Source organism: Arachis hypogaea, chromosome 14 (genome assembly GCF_003086295.3).
Source record: "Arachis hypogaea cultivar Tifrunner chromosome 14, arahy.Tifrunner.gnm2.J5K5, whole genome shotgun sequence".
NCBI lineage: Eukaryota > Viridiplantae > Streptophyta > Magnoliopsida > Fabales > Fabaceae > Arachis > Arachis hypogaea.
Window position 1 is genome coordinate 118,824,973 of NC_092049.1, and position 21,968 is coordinate 118,846,940.

Genomic DNA, 21,968 nt, shown 5'->3' on the forward strand with positions numbered 1-21,968 from the left:
GGAAATTGGGATGAGGAAGGATGTATGACATGATATTGTGTTTGTCCTTTAGCCATTTGATTGAGAAGTGTTAAAATGGTTGGATGTGGTTTTGGAAACCTTGGTAAAGTGTCAATGTGTGAGTTGAGGATGGCTTGTTGTTGATTTTGGTACATTTTGAATGATTTCAAAGAGAAGGATTGAAATTGGCATGTTTGATTGATTTTGAAAAGAGTTGAAAGTGGCTTGTTTTGAAAATGGCACCTTGTGGTTTTGTATGAAAACATGGTTTTTGGGCATACTTTGACGGGACATAACTTGGACTACGGATCTCTGATTTGTGCCAAATCTGTTTAGAAATGAAATTGGATCCGGGATGTCCATGTCGTTCGAAGAACGAGTGAAAAACGATTTAAAATGAGGAAGTTATGTCCGTCGGAAGATTGGGGTTTGAATCTGTAAATTCTGCAGCTTTTAACTTAGAAAATTTTTAGCAGAATGACCCCTCGCGCATAGGCGCACTTGGTGCGTACGCGCCGTTCTTCGAGAAAGCGCCATCCACGCGTGCGCGTGGAGTGCGCGTACGCGTGGACCTATTTTCATCCCAAAGTTGATTTTTGAGTTTTAAAAGCCAAATTTCATACTTCTAAGCCTCCGATCTCACCACTTATGTCTTAAATCATTATGATATGCCTAGCATGAGAAAAAGGGCTAGTGAATGTGGTAACTTGCGAGTGAAGCAAGGGAAAGATGAATGATCATTGAGGATCAAAGATGATTATGTGAGATGCGGAGAATGGCGGTGGAAGTGCTTGTTGTGCCATGGGCCGAAGGGCCGTAATTGTTAATGAATTGGCTGGTTATGGATTTAACCGTGAGCCGGATGGCTAGATTATTGCCGTGTTACGGCGGAGCCATGTTTATGGCCAAGTATAAATGCATATATGATGTTGATTGAATTGTGAAGGTTTGCACTTCCACCATTGGAGATGAGGGTTTCCCTGGGTAGTAGCAATGGCTAGCCACCATGTGCTCCAGGTTGAGACTCGAAACTCCTTTGACCCTATGTCGTAAGTGTGGCCGGGCACTGTGAAAAGCCCGGATGAGCTCGCCCCCATAAATATTCACCAGTGATGGTGATGGATAAATATTCACCAGTGAGGGTGATGGATATGGATCATGATTATGATCAAGTTTATGATGAGTATAACTCGAGTTGGGGATGCACGATAGAGGGACAGTCCAATGGCTAGCTACCAGGACTTGTCGGGTTGGCTCTATAACCGACAGATGATATCATCAGCCACTAGGGACAGGCATGCATCATAAGCATACTACATGAATTGTTTGAGATTGCCTATTTGACTGCATATTACTTGCTAATTGCCTAAATGCCTTATCTGTTCCTATTTGTAAATCTCTTGTCTGATATAACTGTGTTTGCTATATTATACTCCTGCTGGTGGTTGGGAGGTCTGAAGGAATTGGAAAGGGAAGTATTAGTTAGACTGAAGAATCTTTAGTCAGTTGCCACTTACGGTTTAGCTTGTTTATAAGCTTTGATATTATCTGAAGGAAGTTCTAGGATTGCCTTCGGCTTTCCTCTATTATTATGTATTATATATGTGGAAGCTGTTACCGTACTGGGGACCTCTGGTTCTCACCCATGCGGATTTTGTGGTTTTCAGATGCAGGACGCGAGGCTTCTCGTTGAGGCATGCTGGAGACTTCTGGATTAGCGAAGATCCTTTGTTCTCGGGACTCTGTTTTGGGATATATATTTTGTTTAGATACTTTTATCTCCATTAAATAATACAAACTGTGATGACTCCTTCTAGAGGGGATTTTGGAGATTAGGTTTTCGGTATTTATGTCCCTTTGGGTTTTCCTTGGGGTTTTCCTTATTTTATTATATGTATATATTGCTATGCTCGAACCGGTTATCTTCGCAGCCGGATTTTGAGTCTTGATATTCCTGTTTTTGATACTCTTTATATATATGATCTTGCGTTAGCTTATCCTTTGCTCGTTGTGTTAGTGATCGGAGTGTTGCGCTTTGAGTTGCGGTTTTTGTTTATCCTTTTTTTTCTACAAGGCTCCTAGTTATAATCAATCATTCATACTACTATACGTACTAAATTTTTGTTTTAGAGGTCGTAATACCTTGCCATCTCTGAATTATGACTTAAGCATAAGTCTCTGTATGGTAGGGTGTTACACCAATTAATCTCTTTTTTTCCTTCCAGATATTACCGGCGAATTTATCGTTGAAAAATAGAATCCAACGAATTTATTTTCAAATCTACCAGTAAACCCAACGCTAACATTCGATGCTAAATTTGACGGTATTTAGTATTTTTTTTGTAGTATCTGATTCTTTGCTTTTTAAAAAGAAAAAAGAAAAGAAAATTGTATGCTTAATTTTTTATTTAGTTGAATCTTAATGTTTGTTAGATCTTGAGTTGTTTTGTTTGATAAGAGTTGTTAATGGTAGAGTGGTGGTGGTGGTTGTTTAGATGATGTAGAGAAGTAGGGTGGTGGTGGTATTTTATGATAAGAAAAATATTGACATTTTAATAATGTTGGAATTCATTGTTTTATTCTTGTAGTTGGTTATCAAACAACTTAAAAAATTTATATTGTGCCTATGTATTTATGTTTATGTCTTAAATCATTTAGAAACCAAACACAGCCTTAAGATATAGTAATATATAGTCATGAAAAATACTACTTTTATATTTTGTTTCATAAAAATCTTTTCTATTATTATTTTCTCTCATCAACTCTAATTTACTTTACAACATAACTACTAACACTAATCTCCCCCTTTTGGTTGCTGGAAGATTAGGAAGGGAAGAAAGATCATAAATTTGAAAAGATCCTTGGCTCCTAAAACAGAACAACTTTAAGCCTTAGCTTGGAGCCCCCCAATAGTGTTACATTGTGCGCAAAAACAATCATGGTTGAATGGATACATATGCAGATGAAAACAAATAGAACAAAAAAGTTATAACACATATCTTCCTATTCTTTGAAGGCTAACAGATTATGAAAATCTAACTACCCAAAACAAACCACCCATATAAATTCATGTAGAAAACTACCAAAGATGGAGTTTTTATAGTAAAGCTAGCATATAATGATCTAAAAATGAAAAATCAAGGCATCTCAATTAACCCATAGAGCAGAAATGATGAGGGAGGTACCAAGAAAAAAATTAAAAAAAATTCAAATAGCCCACGAGTCATTAATTTCCTTTGGAGGCTATGCCACAAGTCCCTTCCGACGAAGAGAAACCTAAGCAAAAGAGGAATTAATGATTCACCCTTGTGTGTGCACTGCTGGGAAGAAGCTAAAACAGAGACCTATTTATTTAGAGATTGCAGCTATATAAAAAATTCTGGTTGGCATTACCATACACGCTGATAACAGAGTTTTCACGGTCGCCGAACTTGAAGGAATGGATTTTGGGGATGTTGGAGAAACTGCATAAAGAAGAGAAGTCACTGTTCTGCTTTCTTTTGAGTCAACTATGAAGAGCTAGAAATTTCTTAGTCTTCGAAGAGATTGAGAAGCCAATTGAAGAAGTAGAGAATGTAAGAAGGTTTTGCAACTTGTTTTGGAGGTCCCAAATGAGAAAAGAAGAAGCGATTACGATCATGAAACTTGGAGCCCTGGTAAGAGTAGGGGTGGCAATGGAGTGGGTAAGGGTAAATTTTTGCCTACCCGATCTCGTTCTGTCCTACAATAACCCACATATAACCCACTCTGTTCTTACCCACAGGTAGTAAAAGGTTGAAACCCATTCCATTTTTGCGGGTATTCATTCCACCTCTACCTGCTTTTACAATTATAAAAATCTAACAAATAATATTACGTTTTAAAATTTATATAACCATAATCACTTATATAACATAAACTAAAGTAAAAAATTAAATATGATGCAAAATTTTACTAATTATTAATAGCAAATTTGTCTCTTTCATACTACGAGAGAAGAGCAAGGAATGAAGGAAATGAGAAGTGGTAGTTAAAGGAGATAAAGAGTTAAAGGAGAGATATACAAAAGGACGTGATTCTAGTAGTAAGAAGCTTCTTTTCGGAAGGTCAAATCCTAAAGGCATTTAATCATACTCATATTTATCTTATTCCAAAAGTTGATAATGCTAGGTCTATGAATTAAATTCGTCCTATAAGTCTTAATAGCGTCTTCTACAAAATCATATCTAAAATACTAGTGCAAAGATTACAACTGGTTATGAATAGGGTGATAAGCAATTCTCAGAGTGCTTTTGTTAAAGGCTAACTAATCAATGATAACGTCTTAATAGCGTAAGAATTTATGCATTTTTTAAAAAACAAGATGTACGGAGAATGTGATTTTGCCCTAAAACTAGATATGAGTGAGGTCTACGATAGAGTAAAATAGTCATTTGTGTGGGCTGTGATGAAGAAATTGGGGTTTTGCGACAAATGGTTGACTTAGATCAAAGAATGTGTGATGACGGTCTTTTCTTCTGTTACTGTGGATGGACAACCTCATGGATTTTTCAATCCATGCAGAGGGCTACGTCAAGGCGACCCTCTTTCCTCCTACATTTTCTTATTTTGTGTAGAGAGTTTATCCCATCTGCTCCACAGAGGAGAACAGAGGCAGAAAATTACTAGACTGAGACTCAATCACATATGTCCTAGAGTGAGTCACCTATTTTTTGCAAATGATTCGATTCTCTTCAGAAGAGCTTCAGAAAAAGATTGCCAGAGTTTAATCCAGGTTTTACACACATACGAAGAAGTTAGTGGTCAAATAGTTAATCTGAAAAAATCGTCAGTATTTTTCAGCAAGAACACATCTATTCCACTACAATATCACTTAGCCAACATTCTTCAAGTTCCTCATGTGGGTAATTAGAATAAGTACTTAGGCTTACCATCGGTGATACAAAGATCTAAAAAGGCGACTTTCAACTACATAAAAGATAAGGTTAACAAAAAGCTTTAACATTGGAGGAGGAATTTACTATCCACTAGTGGTAGAGAAATCCTTATTAAAGAAGTGGCATCGGCGGTCCCTATCTACACTCTAAGCTGTTTTAAACTTCCATTGTCACTCTTGGAAGAACTACAAAAAGCTATGCTATAGTTCTGGTGGGTCAAAAAGCTTCTGAAAAGAGGATGCACTGGGTTGGTTGGTAGATTTCATGTAGGCCAAGGAACCAGGAAGAACTAAATTTCAATGACCTCAAAGTCTTCAACCTTGCAATGCAAGCCAAGCAAGGTTGGAGACTCTTGACGCGTCCAAACTCTCCGATTGCCAAAGTTTATAAGGCTAAATATCACAGATTCTCAACATTTCTAGAAGCACAGGCAGGTCATAACCCATCTTGGGGTTGGAAAAGTGTGTTGAAAAGCAGGAAAGTACTGAAAAAGGTATTCTTTGGAGAGTAGAAGGGGGTCAAATCATCCGGATAAAAGAAGATTTGTGGGTTAAGGACTTCCTAGCAATTTTTCTAATTAATAATACAAATTCAAATTATACACCAGTTCGGGTCTCAGAGTTAATTCTACCAACTAGACAGTGGAACCAAATAAAAATCAGACATTTTTTCAGTGTAAGACCCAAAATCTTTGAAAAGTCTTATTATGATCAAGTCTCAAATCCTACAGTTATTTATAGCCTTAATTTCAGAGATTATTTTATTAAAAATAATTAAGAAAAGTTTTGATTTATTGAATTTGAGATAAGTTATGGGTATTATCCAATTTTAAAATTATTGGATTATTTTCTATATTTAAATCATATAGTTGGTAGTTGTGAAATAAAAAGAATTTTTTTTATATGATTTTGGACTAAATGATTAATATTTTAGAATATTGATATTACTATTTTGGAAAATGAAGAAAATAAGTATATTATTTCTAATTATTTGGTGGAGACATTTTATTGAAAATAATTTATGAAATTGATAAGCAAATAGTATTTTTATACATTATTATTAATGGATTAGAATTTATTTCTAATTACTATATTATCCCTATTTTTAAGTGAAATTACTAAAATGCCCCTAACCCTAATTTTTGAAAATAAAATCCTAACCCTAAAAACCCTAACCCATTACCGTTTCCCATCAGAAGCTGCAGTAGCAGCCGCAAGCCCCTTCTTCCCCCCCCCAAAATGAAAAGCACACACACAAAACAAGGGGAGGAGAACTTCTGAGAGAGATGAGGGAAAGGGAGGAAGCACGGCGCCGGCGGGCGTCACTGCCGCCGCGCCGCCGTGTTGCATCAGGGAGGGCGAGTGAGCGAGCAAACAGACACGAGAGGGAGAGGATCGTGCCGCCACGGTTGTCCAGGAGAAGCGCCGGAGAAGCTGCTGCGCTGCCCAGAATCCGCGTTCAACTCACCGCCGTTCAGACTCCAGTTGCTGTCACCCTCGTGCAGGCGCTGTCGCGAGGTAGCCTTGCATCCGACGCCGTCTTCGCGGGGCTTATGTGTGGCCGCGGTTGCTCCTCGCCGTGGAGCCGTGTCGTCGTCCTTCAGCCATCACCAAAGCAGAGACGCGCGAGGGAGGTGGACGCTGCCAGAAGCACCGTGCCGCCGCCGCTGCCTGTGCTGTCGTTGTCGTCGCCGACATTCTCGAGCGCCGCCATCAGAAATGGTTCAGTTCGCCGTTAATGGAGCTGGTTGGGGTTGTTCCAAGGCTTTGCCGCTGCTGCCAGCTCCTGGGTACCGTTCAAGTCGCCGCTCCTGCCGCCCAAAACTTCGCTGCCGTCGCTGGAGAACTTTGCCGGTAAGGGTTTTAAATTTGTGGCTTCGGTCATTTTGAGTTTCGAGAAGGTTTTGATGCTGTACGGCTCTTCCAGTTGATCCGCCGGAGCTTCTGGCTGCCGCCGGAGCTGTTGCCGGGCCGGTTCGAAATCGTAGTTGCCTCATTGTGTTGTTTCGGTAAGAAATTATGTTTCGAATGATCTCGCGTTAGTATTCTGTTGTGTTCGGTTAATGAATACGAGTTTTGATAACATGGGGTAGAGTCCTGATTATTGTATGTTACGATTAGTGTTGCTATGGTTATTGCGAACGTGACTGGAAGCTGAGGTTTTGGCTGCCGGAATTGTGGTTGTGGATTTCGGGTCGAGGCGGAAAGGACTTTGTGGCGCGTTTGAGTTATGGATTTGCATTTTGAGGTAGGGGCGCTTTCCAAAAACTATGTTTTATGTATTGGAATTATTACATATGGATACTGATGTGAGATATTGAGTATTTGGTGATTGTATCTGCTTTATGTATTATTTGGTTGACTCGAATGATTATGGATGTTGGTTTGGCTGAATTGTTGTGCGGCTTTGTGAATTGTAATGTTTGAAGTTGATTCTTTAAAGATTTGAAATCTAAGTTTAATCCGTTGAGGATTGATTTGATTTGAGTTAATTATTTTGATGATTGGAGAAGTCGAATGCACTTTTGAATTTAGCCTGGTTTACTTTAATCGACTCGGTTTTGGACAAATGATTTGTTAGTGAGCCGTTTCTTTAAAGCTTTGGAAATGAGTTAAATCAGTTGATATTGAGCTGATTTTGAAATGGTTTCCTTGAGATATGCCATTGAGGCGACTGTTGGATTTAGCTTGCTTTGAATTGATTTCTGGTTTTGAGCTGTTGAAAAGAAATGAGAAACGGTTTAGTGGGGACCCGAACCGGGTGGCAAAAGTCCAAGTTTTAGGGGAGATGCTGTCGAAATTTTTATAAAATCCGAGTCTTTATTGAAATATTGTCTGAAATAATGATGAGTTAAAGACTTCTACTATTCTATTTGAATTATCAAGAAAAGGATGATTCATGCCTTTGAAATGAGTTATTAAAAAGGAAACTGTGATTTAGTCTTGTTTCTCAAGAAAGGTATTACATTTCCTTTGTGAACAATTTATTTAAACGAAACTTATGCCTTAAGGCCGTTGGAATGTGAAAAAGGTTTATGCCTTCGAATTTGACTTGGAGTTTTCAATTAAAGAAGTTTCAATGGTTTTGAAAGGACCCGAGTGTCTATTGACAAGTCTCATTTTAAAGTGTTTTCGGAAAGGTTTAAGTACTCCTCGAGTTTTGAATTTTAGCAAGACTAAAATAGTTTCTGAGCAGTTGAAATGCTTTAGAATCCCTCATGGGGTTGAAGCTGGTTTTTGTTTAAGTAAAAGGAAAAGCCTTTGAAAGAAGTAAATGATTATGTGACTCGGTTTGGCTTAGATTCTATTTTATTACTCAAATCAGGAAGCCAAGGTTTTTAATGAATTTAAATGAACTTGGCAAAATTGAGTTTTATTATTCTCCCCTAAAGACTTGGGACTCTGCCGAAAAACTTTGTTATAAAATTCCATCGTTGGATGGATGATTTTGAATACTGTGAAACAAATCCTTAACTTGCCATAGTTTTGGAAGTTTTGGAAAGAGAATGCCGAGAGTGGCTTTGTTTTAAAAAGGGAACTCACTTTGAGTAAATTTGGCTTATGAGCCTGAGATGATTTGAGAAATGAGATTTCTAAAGCCAGGGCTGAAAAGAGTTGAAACTCGATTTCAAAGTGAAATGAATTGAGAAAATGATTTATGGCTTAAATGCCGACTTTATGAATTTAATGATGTTGAATGGTGGAAGTGCTGTTTTGTTGTGAGCCGGAATGGCTGTGTATGATTATACATATTGGTTGGTTCTGGATTGAACCGTGAGCCGAAATGGCTGTGTATGATATGAATATTGGCTGGTTCTGGACTGAACCGCGAGCCGGATGGCTGAAATGGATGTTGATCCATGGATGAGATTGAATGCATGTTTATGCTGAATCATTGATAAATGTGAATGTTGCACTTCCACTATCTGAGATACGAGTTTCCCTGGGTAGTAGCAGTGGCTAGCCACCACGTGCTCCGGGTCGAGACTTGATACTCTGTTGACCCTATGTCGTAAGTGTGGCCGGGCACTGTGAAAGGCCCGGATGAGCTCGCCCCCGTAAATATTCACCAGTGAGGGTGATGGATATGGATCATGATTATGATCAAGTTTATGATGAGTATAACTCGAGTTGGGGATGCACGACAGAGGGACAGTCCAATGGTTAGCTACCAGGACTTGTCGGGTTGGCTCTATAACCGACAGATGATATCATCAGCCACTAGGGACAGGCATGCATCATATGCATTTGTGTGACATTGGTTGGGTGTGCATATTATACTTGGTTTGCCTATGTGATTAATTGCTAACTGTTCTACTTGTAATAACTGTTTGTTTGTGCTTGAACTTCCTATCTGTGTTTGCATCTGGGACTCTGTTGGATTTGTGGTGACTGGTTGTTGGTTGGATTGTTTGGGCCTAGGGCCGTGGTTGGAAAGAGATGAACTGATGGTTGATTTAGGTTTTGTGCTTCTGGTTTGGAATAAAATTATGAAAGGCTATTTTGGTTCCGCATAGCTAAACCGTTTTGAAAGGCTTTTGAGTTTTGAGAATTGAATGGTTCCTCTTTCAATAAAGATTTTTTACTTTACTTTTATTGAAAACCGTGTTTTTGAAAAGAGGCATAAGAAGGTTATTAATCACTGGTACGGTTTATCTTCATGTATCCTATTACAGTAATTCCCAAAAACCCTCTACAGAGAACCCTTTCGAGGATGATGTTCTCACCCCCCTACATTTTTCCCCTTTCAGGATATGGGCGCAGAAGTTACGAAGAGTTCTTTTAGTTGTGGTTGAAATGCTCTGTATTGCTTTAGACTATTATTTGTACCCTCGCCTTTATCTTGAGATATTCTGTAAGAGGGATAGGAATTGTATTGGATTATGTTTGTAATATTATTTATATATATTTATGTATATATATGGATGTACTCTTTATGAGTTTTGTAAGTTGTATGGTATTTATGGACGTATGTTATCGGATGAAAGTTTTTGGGAGCGATATTGCGGTTTAAAGTTTCAAACAGGCTCATATTTTAGTATTAAATAAGATAAGTGTCGTCGTAATGTCCGACCTATCAGAGTCGCGCAGCCGGAAGCGTGAGCTTTGGTAGTTAGGGTATTACATTATGGTATCAGAGCAGTTCTTCCTGTAGAGCCTGAGGAATGGACTGACTATGCTTCAGTTGCATACTCTGAGTGTTTGTCATGTATTAGGCCTTGTCGAATGACGAGAATTAGAGCTTTATGCACATGACGATCTATTGATTAATGCTGTTAGTCTTGCATTGCATAATTCTTGGTATTAAGTTTGGCCGGCTTAATACTAGTGAATTATGTATATGAAAGCACTGATGGGTTATCATAGATGAAATACGAGTTGAGTAAAGCGAATCGCGGGCTTTGGGAACGTTAAAAACTATTTCTCGAGGCTATTCAGTTGTGTGTCTTGAATTTTATTCGAGTCGATCTATTCTTTTATATCCTAACCTGAAGTTCTTATTTTCTAATCTTCTTGAAAAGTAGTTTGATTTTCTCAACTCTATTCCCCTATTCATATGCATTCTTGTTTGATCTTAAGTGCATATGCTTGGTTGAACTCCTTGTTGTATCTATCTTTCTCTGTTTGAGTTCTTCTTGATTCAAGTATTCTTTGATATAGTCTTGAACTTGTCTTAATGTGCTGTGACTTTTAACTCCGGGTTCCGTGTTCATTCTTAGAGAACTTGTTGATTCAGTTTTCCTCTTATTTGACAGTGATTATGGCTGATTTTGAGATTTTTATAAAAATTGCTGTTGATTAGATACATACTTATCTATATATGAGCTTTGAAGATTTCTTATACAGTTTAACAATTATTTACTCCTAATACCTCGACCGTACTTTTACTGGTTTATAGAACTGCACCTACTTAAAATACAATTTGACTTTCTAGTAACTTTACTATAGTTTCAATGGACATCTTCATTTGATTATGTATTTGGTTATTCTTCAAGATTCCGGAAAGAAAGAATTTTTCGCTTTTACTTAGGTTGAGTTTCGTTTGGTAAACTTCACTTAATTCATTTTGATTGGAGTTTGATTTAGCATACTACATGGTTTATGCCATTGTTGTTCTTTTGAAAGTGTTGGACTCATAGCTTTCTTCCTATGGACGGACTAAATTCTCTATTAAATCTTCCATCTCTATGAATGTCATGTTTGACCTTGTTTTTAACTGATCTTTTACATCTTGTGAATATTGCCATTGATCTTGGTTTTTTTCTCTCGTGTAGATCTCATTCTTATATGAGTCAGTTTAATTCATTTCAAAATTTGTGCATCGTTTATCCTCTTATTGTCTCTACAAGAGTTTTTAGCCAAAGATTTATCCTTGAGGAATTACTAATAATTGAGTTGTCTTTTCCTATGACTTTTCTATTCTTTTGGATCAATTGAAAGCTTGTTTGATGACTCATGCCTAGTGAATCTTGTTTGAACTACTTTGGTCTAAGATCCTTTCTTGTATGGCTTGATTCTTTTTAAGTACATTCTAATTTTCTTGAATACCCCTTTAAGATGGTGATTTCAAGAACACTTGTGAGTCTTGTTTTGAAATTTTAAAGAAGTTTTGAATTCTCTTTGAAGAATTATTAAACGGAATTTATTTTCTGTTGCTTGATTGAGATTGAAACCATTGTTCAATTTTGATGAAGTTAATTTAAAGTTGGCGTGCGCTATTTTAAATGAGGTTTTGGAAACGCTTCCTTGTTTAGTGGAAACCGGTTCGTATGTAATGCACCACTTGTTTTCTTTACCAATTTATAAGCAAACTTCTACCTCGGATTTTCCTTTTAAATAGAGTTTAACTTTCTCTTTTGTCCTTGCTATAAATGTTATGCACGCTTGTTTGAATATGGACTTTGATAAGTTATGAACAAGCATTTGATTTTTCTTCCGGGTTTTCTGAACTACTTTTGGTTAAGATTGTGCGCCTGACTATCTTTCTAAAATATTTGAGGAAATATTTCTGCTCTTAACCAAACCTGCATAGGGTTTGTTTTTAAAAAAAAAAAAAATTCTACATGATCTGTTTCGACATGAAATTGTATTACAGCAAAGCCATGTTTATGCTTTTGTTACTCTATTGAAGAATGTTTATTACTTAACTTTCTTCTAAACCGCGAAGTGATTTTTCCGCAAGTTTTCGATTATTTTATGAACAATGTGTTCGGGAGTATTTCTAATTGTGCTCTTGAGTTCTATGAGTTTTGTCTTGGGTCTGGGATATTCTTTTCTGTAGACCTCATACTTTTTCGACTTAGCTTGAATTTGTTTCAAAATAATGCGCTGATTTTCTTCTTATTGATCCTATTGGACTTTTTTGATCCAAGGTTGTCTTCGAATTTGTCAATTGATTTACTTTTGGCAAACTTCGCTACTTGAGCATCTTGGCTTACCTGGTATTGCATACGCTCTTTCAAACATATGGGTAATATCTTTGACATTTGTCTCTCCTTTCTGAGTCTTGTATTCTTTTGAGTAGACTCGAGAATTGTTTTGATATCACGTGCGACTTGTAGACGTAGTAACGCGATGCGAAAATTTCTGTTAGGGGGTAGAATGTAATACCCGGTCTAACCGAAATTAATTAAATAATAAGTTAAATAAGAGCGAATATGGTTGGAAGATTTGACAATTGGAATTTGATAATTCAAATATGATATTTGGATTCAGTGAATTTTTTCGAGTCGGAAAACATAGTTTTCTGCGTAAAAGCGCGCAGTAGAATTTTGACCGGCAGTACCGGCTGAGATCTGTCTGGTACTACAGCTGAGGAAATTGATTATGGGTAAATAAGATTAATAAATGAGGAACTATAATTAGGGAAGGTAGAAATATTTAAAGTGCAATTTAGAGCGCTAATCTTAAAGGTTTTGGCCCAAAATTGGGTCAATGGGCAAAAATAAGTGAACCGGGCCTAAGTGGGCCCAAGACCCAACATATATAAACATTAGTTATGAGCATTTCAGCTCATTTTGCCCTAAATAAGGGGTGTTGGGCGCTGAAATTGGGAAGAGAGAAGAGAAGAGAGAAAACCTAACTCTCTTTGATCTTCAAACCACCATAACTTGAGCTACGGAACTCCGATTGACGAGCCGTTTGCGGCCACGCGTCGCTCTTCTCATCCTCTACAATTCTATCTAAGTTTTGTGGTGAGTATTTCATTCATCTCTGCCCAATTTTCGAAATTCCCCACTGTTACACGTTTTTGGGTAATTAGTGTTGAAATCTTGTGATTTTGGGTGTTTAGGGATACTCCAACATGGATTCTAAGTGGGTTCTATCCCTACTTCATATGGGATGAGGTAAGAAGTGCTCAAACCCTTGTGACTTGTCATTTTTATGAGCCCTAGGTTGATGTATGTATGTGATATTGGTTATGTTAGTGTATTTGGTGATGTTGGTGCACAATTGGGAGATTGGTATTGCTTGAGGAGCTTTGGTGAGGCTTGGAGCTAAGGTTGGTGAAGACTTCCAAAGAAGAGGATCAATTGGTTTGGCTACAAGAGGTACGGTTTAAGTTTCATTTAAGTACCGTGTGTTGTGATGAGAATTCCTAGGCTAGATGCCCCTAGGATTAAGTTTGGATTGTGTAAATGGTTGGTGCTAATATGCATAGTTGGTATGTAATGTGAATTAATGATTTGGGTTGAGAATTGTGTGGCCTTGTATGCTTGGTGTATTGAGAATTTGATGTACTGGGTAATGAGTATTGATTTGTGGTTTATGCATTTAAATTATGATATTGGGCCAGAGGCCGTGGATTTTGGGCCGGAGGCCGAAAAAAGATAAGAAAGGTAAGTTGATGTGTGCATTGTATGATGACACAAGTGATTGGATGAATTTCAGATAATGAATATATGAATGATTGGGTTGGTTATTGAATAATAAGGTTTGAGGAGTTGAGGTATGGGATTTGGTAAATTTGGGTGCAATTATATAGATGAGGTATGTTGGTTTTGGTTGAGATATATTATATGGTCATATATGTGATTATGATTATTGATGCCTTGATGGTATGATGATGCATTAGAGATATGTTTGTCGTGATATATGCTTGAGGAATGATTAAGGTTGATTTGTGGGTAAAGCCACGTGATAGTGAGTACGATATTGATTATGTATAATGATGGTTGATTGGAAATAGTGTTGTTGAAATTTGGCATGAGAAAGAGTATATGATATGTAAATGTGTTTGAGTTTGAGAAAGTGTCAACGTGCGAGTTGAGGAGGCTTGATGTTGATTTTGGTATATTTTGATTGATTTCAAAGAAAAGGCTGAAATTGGCATGTTTTGATTGATTTTGAAAAGAGTTGAAAATGACTTGTTTTGAAAATGGCACTTTGTGGTTTTGTATGGAAACATGGTTTTGGGGCATACTTTGACGGGACATAACCTGGACTACGGATCTCTGTTTTCTGCCAAATCTGTTTAGAAATGAAATTGGATCTGGGATGTCCATGCCGTTCGAAGGACGGGTGAAAAACAATTTAAAATGAGAGAGTTATGTTCGTCGGAAGATTGGGGGTTGAATTTGTAAATTCTGCAGCTTTTAACTTAGAAAATTTTTAGCAGAACGACCCTACGCGCGTAAGCGCACCTGACGCGTGCGCACCGTTCTTCCAGAAAGCACCATCCACGCGTGTGCGTGGTGTGCACGGGCGCGTCGATGCGTTGTACCAAATGCCCAGCTATTTTCCAGAGAGTTGTGCCAGGGTCGTGCCAGTTTTGTGCCTGGGCGCAAGAGCACCCACGCGTACGCGTGGCTGACGCTTGCGCGCCGTTTGGATATTTTTCAACCCGCGCGTTCGCACGTATGACGCTTGCGCGTCGATGAGTTTTTGGCCATCCACGCGTGCGCGTGGAGTGCGCGTACGCGTGGCCCTATTTTCATGCCAAAGTTGATTTTTGAGTTTTTAAAGCCAAACCTCATACTTTTAAGCCTCCGATCTCACCCCTTATGTATCAAATCATTATGGTATGCCTAGCAATGAGGAAGGAGCTAGGGGATGTGGTAACTTGCGAGTGAAGCAAGGGAAAAGGTTATGATCAATGATGATCAGATATGATTATATGAGATATGGAGGATGGCGGTGGAAGTACCGTGTATGCCATGAGCCGAAGGGCTATATTTATTGATAAATGGTTGGTTCTTGATTGGACCATGAGCCGGATGGCTGAGTTCTTGCCATATACGGCAGAGCCATGTTGATAAATTGGCTAGTTCTGGATTGAACTGTGAGCCGGGTGGCTGAGTTATTGCCGAGTTACGGCAAAGCCATTATAGATTATGGCTGAGTATAAAGGCATATATGATAAATTAACGAATATGATAAATGAATAATGATGAAAAATGTTGAATGTAAGCATGCTTGTGTTTTCTCTCTGGTTGTAAGGGTGACAGGGCACCGATACCCTCTAATGGCGACAGGGCGCAGATACCCTCTAATGGCGACAGGGCGCAGATACCCTCTAATGGTGACAGGGCACATATTCCCTCTAATGATATTAATACGCAACAGAGAGATTGTGCCCGGGTTAGCTACCGGACATGTCGGGTTGGCTTGATAACCGACAGATGATATCATCAGCCATAGGGCAGTCATTCATCATTTGCATATGTTTGAATTGTTTGGGTCTGCCATTTGTCTTGGATTTCTACATCATATATGCCATGTTACCTGACTATATGCTACTTGTTCTACTTGTATCATGTTTGTGTATTACTTGCCTGTATTGCTTGTGTTTGTACAACTGAGAGGCCCCTCATGCTGGTGTCGGTGGGTGTGAGGGCTGTTCTTGATGGGATGAATTGATGATGCGATTGCATGATGATGTATTGATATAGAACTGTTGAGGCAGAACAACTGGTGATGGTTTTGGTTATGATTCTGAGTCTGATTCGTGGAAGAGTCAGCGAGTTGGGAAACATGTGAAACATGAATTGAATTTAGCACTCCCTTATGACAGTTGCCTATTCATGGATTAGCGAGAACCTAGGATGAATAATTGGTGAAGAATTTTAGGATGCTTAGTGAGTTTTTGTTGCAGTACATTGAATTTATTTGGCACTTTTACCGTACTGGGAACCCATGGGCCCGGGGTTCTCATTCCGTATATATCTCTTGTTTTTCAAATACAGGTCCAGGTGCTCAGAAGTGAGTTGTGGGTCGTCTGAGAGACGGCGAAGATCTTTATTTCCTCTACTTTGTGTTTTGATTAGAATCTCTCCACCTTTGTTTTGGAAAGTTTATATTATGTATCGAACTCTTTGAATTTGCCTATAGAGGCTCTCATGTTTCCTTCGGGAGAGATTAGGATATACTGTTGTCAACTAATTTCATAATATACTCTAGCCGACCTAAACTTCGCGGGTCGCGACTAGTAGCTATTTACTTATGTTATATATATCTATCTGTTATCTATCTCTTAATCTCCTCTACGCCTTGTCCGTATATCGTTTTCGGCTTCACGATTTATCTTTTGTTGTCGAAACGTGAGTGATATGTCTTCGCGATTTTATTTCTACTCTTTTCAGGCTTCTCGATTAATACTCTTTTCGAAATTACCTATATTTATATATTAAAAATCCACCTGAGAGTCGTACCACCGTAATATCATTGACTTATGACTCGAGCATAAGGATTTGAATATTAGGGTGTTACATTTCGTTCCTTGCGAACGGGCTTGCAGTTGTCTGGCTTATGATCGGATATGAGGATTGTAAAGTGCTTGATGGAGTTGGAAAGTTGAAGCTTTGAGGTTGATATGAGATTAGTGTGCGGATGTTGGGCACGTCGTTTTAACTCCATCCTGTTTTATAGCCTTTGATACCTTGCCCTTCTATCACATGATTGACCCATGTTATCTTTTGCATTGAGCCTACCTTGTAACGTTTGCTTTGCAATCACACTCCTACCTTTACATCCTTATGTTTATGACAATCAAAATATTTGAAAATTGTATATATGATTATATTTTGAGATATTTTGCTTCTTCCTTGAATGTGTTCAAGGGTGAACTGTTATGGAATTTCTTTCATTTTGTATCAATTTTCGAGGGCGAAAATTTTTATAAGGTGGGTAGAATGTAAGACCCAGAATCTTTGAAAAGTCTTATTATGATCAAGTCTCAAATCCTACAGTTATTTATAGCCTTAATTTCAGAGATTATTTTATTAAAGATAATTAAGGCAAGTTTTGATTTATTGAATTTGAGATAAGTTATGGGTATTATCCAATTTTAAAATTATTGGATTATTTTCTATATTTAAATCATATAGTTGGTAGTTGTGAAATAAAAAGGATTTTTTTATATGATTTTGGACTAAATGATTAATATTTTAGAATATTGATATTACTATTTTGGAAAATGAAGAAAATAAGTATATTATTTCTAATTATTTAGTGGGGACATTTTATTGAAAATAATTTATGAAATTGATGAGCAAATAGTATTTTTATACATTATTATTAATGGATTAGAATTTATTTCTAATTACTATATTATCCCTTTTTTAAGAGAAATTACTAAAATGCCCCTAACCCTAATTTTTGAAAATAAAATCCTAACCCTAAAAACCCTAACCCATTACCGTTTCCCATCAGAAGCTGCAGTAGCAGCCGCAAGCCCCTTCTTCCCCCCCAAAATGAAAAGCACACACACAAAACAGGGGAGGAGAACTTCTGAGAGAGATAAGGGAAAGGGAGGAAGCACGGCGCCGGCGGGCGTCACTGCCGCCGCGCCACCGTGTTGCATCAGGGAGGGCGAGTGAGCGAGCAAACAGACACGAGAGGGAGAGGATCGTGCCGCCACGGTCGTCCAGGAGAAGCGCCGGAGAAGCTGCTGCGCGGCCCAGAATCCGCGTTCAACTCGCCGCCGTTCAGACTCCAGTTGCTGTCACCCTCGTGCAGGCGCTGTCGCGAGGTAGCCTTGCATCCGCCGCCGTCTTCGCGGGGCTTATGTGTGGCTACGGTTGCTCCTCGCCGTGGAGCCGTGTCGTCGTCCTTCAGCCATCACCAAAGCAGAGACGCGCGAGGGAGGTGGACGCTGCCAGAAGCACCGTGCCGCCGCCGCTGCCTGTGCTGTCGTTGTCGTCGCCGACATTCTCGAGTGCCGCCATCAGAAATGGTTCAGTTCGCTGTTAATGGAGCTGGTTGGGGTTGTTCCAAGGCTTTTCCGCTGCTGCCAGCTCCTGGGTGCCGTTCAAGTCGCCGCTCCTGCTGCCCAAAACTTCGCTGCCGTCGCTGGAGAACTTTGCCGGTAAGGGTTTTAAATTTGTGGCTTCGGTCATTTTGAGTTTCGAGAAGGTTTTGATGCTGTACGACTCTTCTAGTTGATCTGCCGGAGCTTCTGGCCGCCGCCGGAGCTGTTGCCGGGCCGGTTCGAAATCGTAGTTGCCTCATTGTGTTGTTTCGGTAAGAAATTATGTTTCGAATGATCTCGCGTTAGTATTCTGTTGTGTTCGGTTAATGAATACGAGTTTTGATAATGTGGGGTAGAGTCCTGATTATTGTATGTTACGATTAGTGTTGCTATGGTTATTGCGAACGTGACTGGAAGCTGAGGTTTTGGCTGCCGGAATTGTGGTTGTGGATTTCGGGTCGAGGCGGAAAGGACTTTGTGGCGCGTTTGAGTTATGGATTTGCGTTTTGAGGTAGGGGCGCTTTCTAAAAACTATGTTTTATGTATTGGAATTATTACATATGGATACTGATGTGAGATATTGAGTATTTGGTGATTGTATCTGCTTTATGTATTATTTGGTTGACTCGAATGATTATGGATGTTGGTTTGGCTGAATTGTTGTGCGGCTTTGTGAATTGTAATGTTTGAAGTTGATTCTTTAAAGATTTGAAATCTAAGTTTAATCCGTTGAGGATTGATTTGATTTGAGTTAATTATTTTGATGATTGGAGAAGTTGAATGCACTTTTGAATTTAGCCTGGTTTACTTTAATCGACTCGGTTTTGGACAAATGATTTGTTAGTGAGCCGTTTCTTTAAAGCTTTGGAAATGAGTTAAATCAGTTGATATTGAGCTAATTTTGAAATGGTTTCCTTGAGATATGCCATTGAGGCGACTGTTGGATTTAGCTTGCTTTGAATTGATTTCTGGTTTTGAGCTGTTGAAAAGAAATGAGAAACGGTTTAGTGGGGACCCGAACCGGGTGGCAAAAGTCCAAGTTTTAGGGGAGATGCTGTCGAAATTTTTATAAAATCCGAGTCTTTATTGAAATATTGTCTGAAATAATGATGAGTTAAAGACTTCTACTATTCTATTTGAATTATCAAGAAAAGGATGATTCATGCCTTTGAAATGAGTTATTAAAAAGGAAACTATGATTTAGTCTTGTTTCTCAAGAAAGGTATTACATTTCCTTTGTGAACAATTTATTTAAACGAAACTTATGCCTTAAGGCCGTTGGAATGTGAAAAAGGTTTATGCCTTCGAATTTGACTTGGGGTTTTCAATTAAAGAAGTTTCAATGGTTTTGAAAGGACCCGAGTGTCTATTGACAAGTCTCATTTTAAAGTGTTTTCGGAAAGGTTTAAGTACTCCTCGAGTTTTGAATTTTAGCAAGACTAAAACAGTTTCTGAGCAGTTGAAATGCTTTAGAATCCCTCATGGGGTTGAAGCTGGTTTTTGTTTAAGTAAAAGGAAAAGCCTTTGAAAGAAGTAAATGATTATGTGACTCGGTTTGGCTTAGATTCTATTTTATTACTCAAATCAGGAAGCCAAGGTTTTTAATGAATTTAAATGAACTTGGCAAAATTGAGTTTTATTATTCTCCCCTAAAGACTTGGGACTCTGCCGAAAAACTTTTGTTATAAAATCCCATCGTTGGATGGATGATTTTGAATACTGTGAAACAAATCCTTAACTTGCCATGGTTTTGGAAGTTTTGGAAAGAGAATGCCGAGAGTGGCTTTGTTTTAAAAAGGGAACTCACTTTGAGTAAATTCGGCTTATGAGCCTGAGATGATTTGAGAAATGAGATTTCTAAAGCCAGGGCTGAAAAGAGTTGAAACTCGATTTCAAAGTGAAATGAATTGAGAAAATGATTTATGGCTTAAATGCCGACTTTATGAATTTAATGATGTTGAATGGTGGAAGTGCTGTTTTGTTGTGAGCCGGAATGGCTGTGTATGATTATACATATTGGTTGGTTCTGGATTGAACCGTGAGCCGAAATGGCTGTGTATGATATGAATATTGGCTGGTTCTGGACTGAACCGCGAGCCGGATGGCTGAGATGGATGTTGATCCATGGATGAGATTGAATGCATGTTTATGCTGAATCATTGATAAATGTGAATGTTGCACTTCCACTATCTGAGATACGAGTTTCCCTGGGTAGTAGCAGTGGCTAGCCACCACGTGCTCCGGGTCGAGACTTGATACTCTGTTGACCCTATGTCGTAAGTGTGGCCGGGCACTGTGAAAGGCCCGGATGAGCTCGCCCCCGTAAATATTCACCAGTGAGGGTGATGGATATGGATCATGATTATGATCAAGTTTATGATGAGTATAACTCGAGTTGGGGATGCACGACAGAGGGACAGTCCAATGGTTAGCTACCAGGACTTGTCGGGTTGGCTCTATAACCGACAGATGATATCATCAGCCACTAGGGACAGGCATGCATCATATGCATTTGTGTGACATTGGTTGGGTGTGCATATTATACTTGGTTTGCCTATGTGATTAATTGCTAACTGTTCTACTTGTAATAACTGTTTGTTTGTGCTTGAACTTCCTATCTGTGTTTGCATCTGGGACTCTGTTGGATTTGTGGTGACTGGTTGTTGGTTGGATTGTTTGGGCCTAGGGCCGTGGTTGGAAAGAGATGAACTGATGGTTGATTTCGGTTTTGTGCTTCTGGTTTGGAATAAAATTATGAAAGGCTATTTTGGTTCCGCATAGCTAAACCGTTTTGAAAGGCTTTTGAGTTTTGAGAATTGAATGGTTCCTCTTTCAGTAAAGATTTTTGACTTTACTTTTATTGAAAACCGTGTTTTTGAAAAGAGGCATAAGAAGGTTATTAATCACTGGTACGGTTTATCTTCATGTATCCTATTACAGTAATTCCCAAAACCCTCTACTGAGAACCCTTTCGAGGATGATGTTCTCACCCCCCTATATTTTTCCCCTTTCAGGATATGGGCGCAGAAGTTACGAAGAGTTCTTTTAGTTGTGGTTGAAATGCTCTGTATTGCTTTAGACTATTATTTGTACCCTCGCCTTTATCTTGAGATATTCTGTAAGAGGGATAGGAATTGTATTGGATTATGTTTGTAATATTATTTATATATATTTATGTATATATATGGATGTACTCTTTATGAGTTTTGTAAGTTGTATGGTATTTATGGACGTATGTTATCGGATGAAAGTTTTTGGGAGCGGTATTGCGGTTTAAAGTTTCAAACAGGCTCATATTTTAGTATTAAATAAGATAAGTGTCGTCGTAATGTCCGACCTATCAGAGTCGCGCAGTCGGAAGCGTGAGCTTTGGTAGTTAGGGTATTACATTCAGCACATACATTGCATAATTAATTTTCAACACCATAATTCAAGAACGAGAGGATTCAGTTACCTGGATGAAAGAGAAAAATGGTGGATACTCAGTGGATTCCAGATACCGGTTGACTTTCCAATTTTTTCATCCTCCAATAGACTTTCTTCGTGAAATTTGCAGAAATAAATCTCTTTAGTCAAGCATATGGAAGCTTAAAAATCTGCCAAAAGTAAAAATCTTCATATGAAAATTCATGCATAAAGGGTTACCTGTTCGGAGCAAGCTTCACACTAGAATTCTAGACATAAAACCAAAATGTCCAAGGTGTGAGGAAGAAGATGAATTAGTGACCCACTGTCTACTGACTTGTCTTGATTCCCTAGAAGCCTAGAAAAAAGCCAAAATTCATGTTCCAGAAGCGTTGAATGAGAGATGGCTGATGAGCGGATAATTTATACGCTTTTTGGCATTGTTTTTAGTATGTTTTT

General features: G+C 38.5%; 1 long non-coding RNA gene across 1 annotated transcript; it reads left to right on the plus strand.

Moving 5' to 3' along the window:
* Positions 1–17,570: 17,570 nt before the first annotated feature.
* On the plus strand, positions 17,571–21,342 carry LOC112743013 (uncharacterized). Its single transcript, XR_011871858.1, has 3 exons — positions 17,571–18,376; positions 18,489–18,615; positions 21,119–21,342. It is a non-coding gene; the product is annotated as an uncharacterized lncRNA (long non-coding RNA).
* Positions 21,343–21,968: the final 626 nt, after the last annotated feature.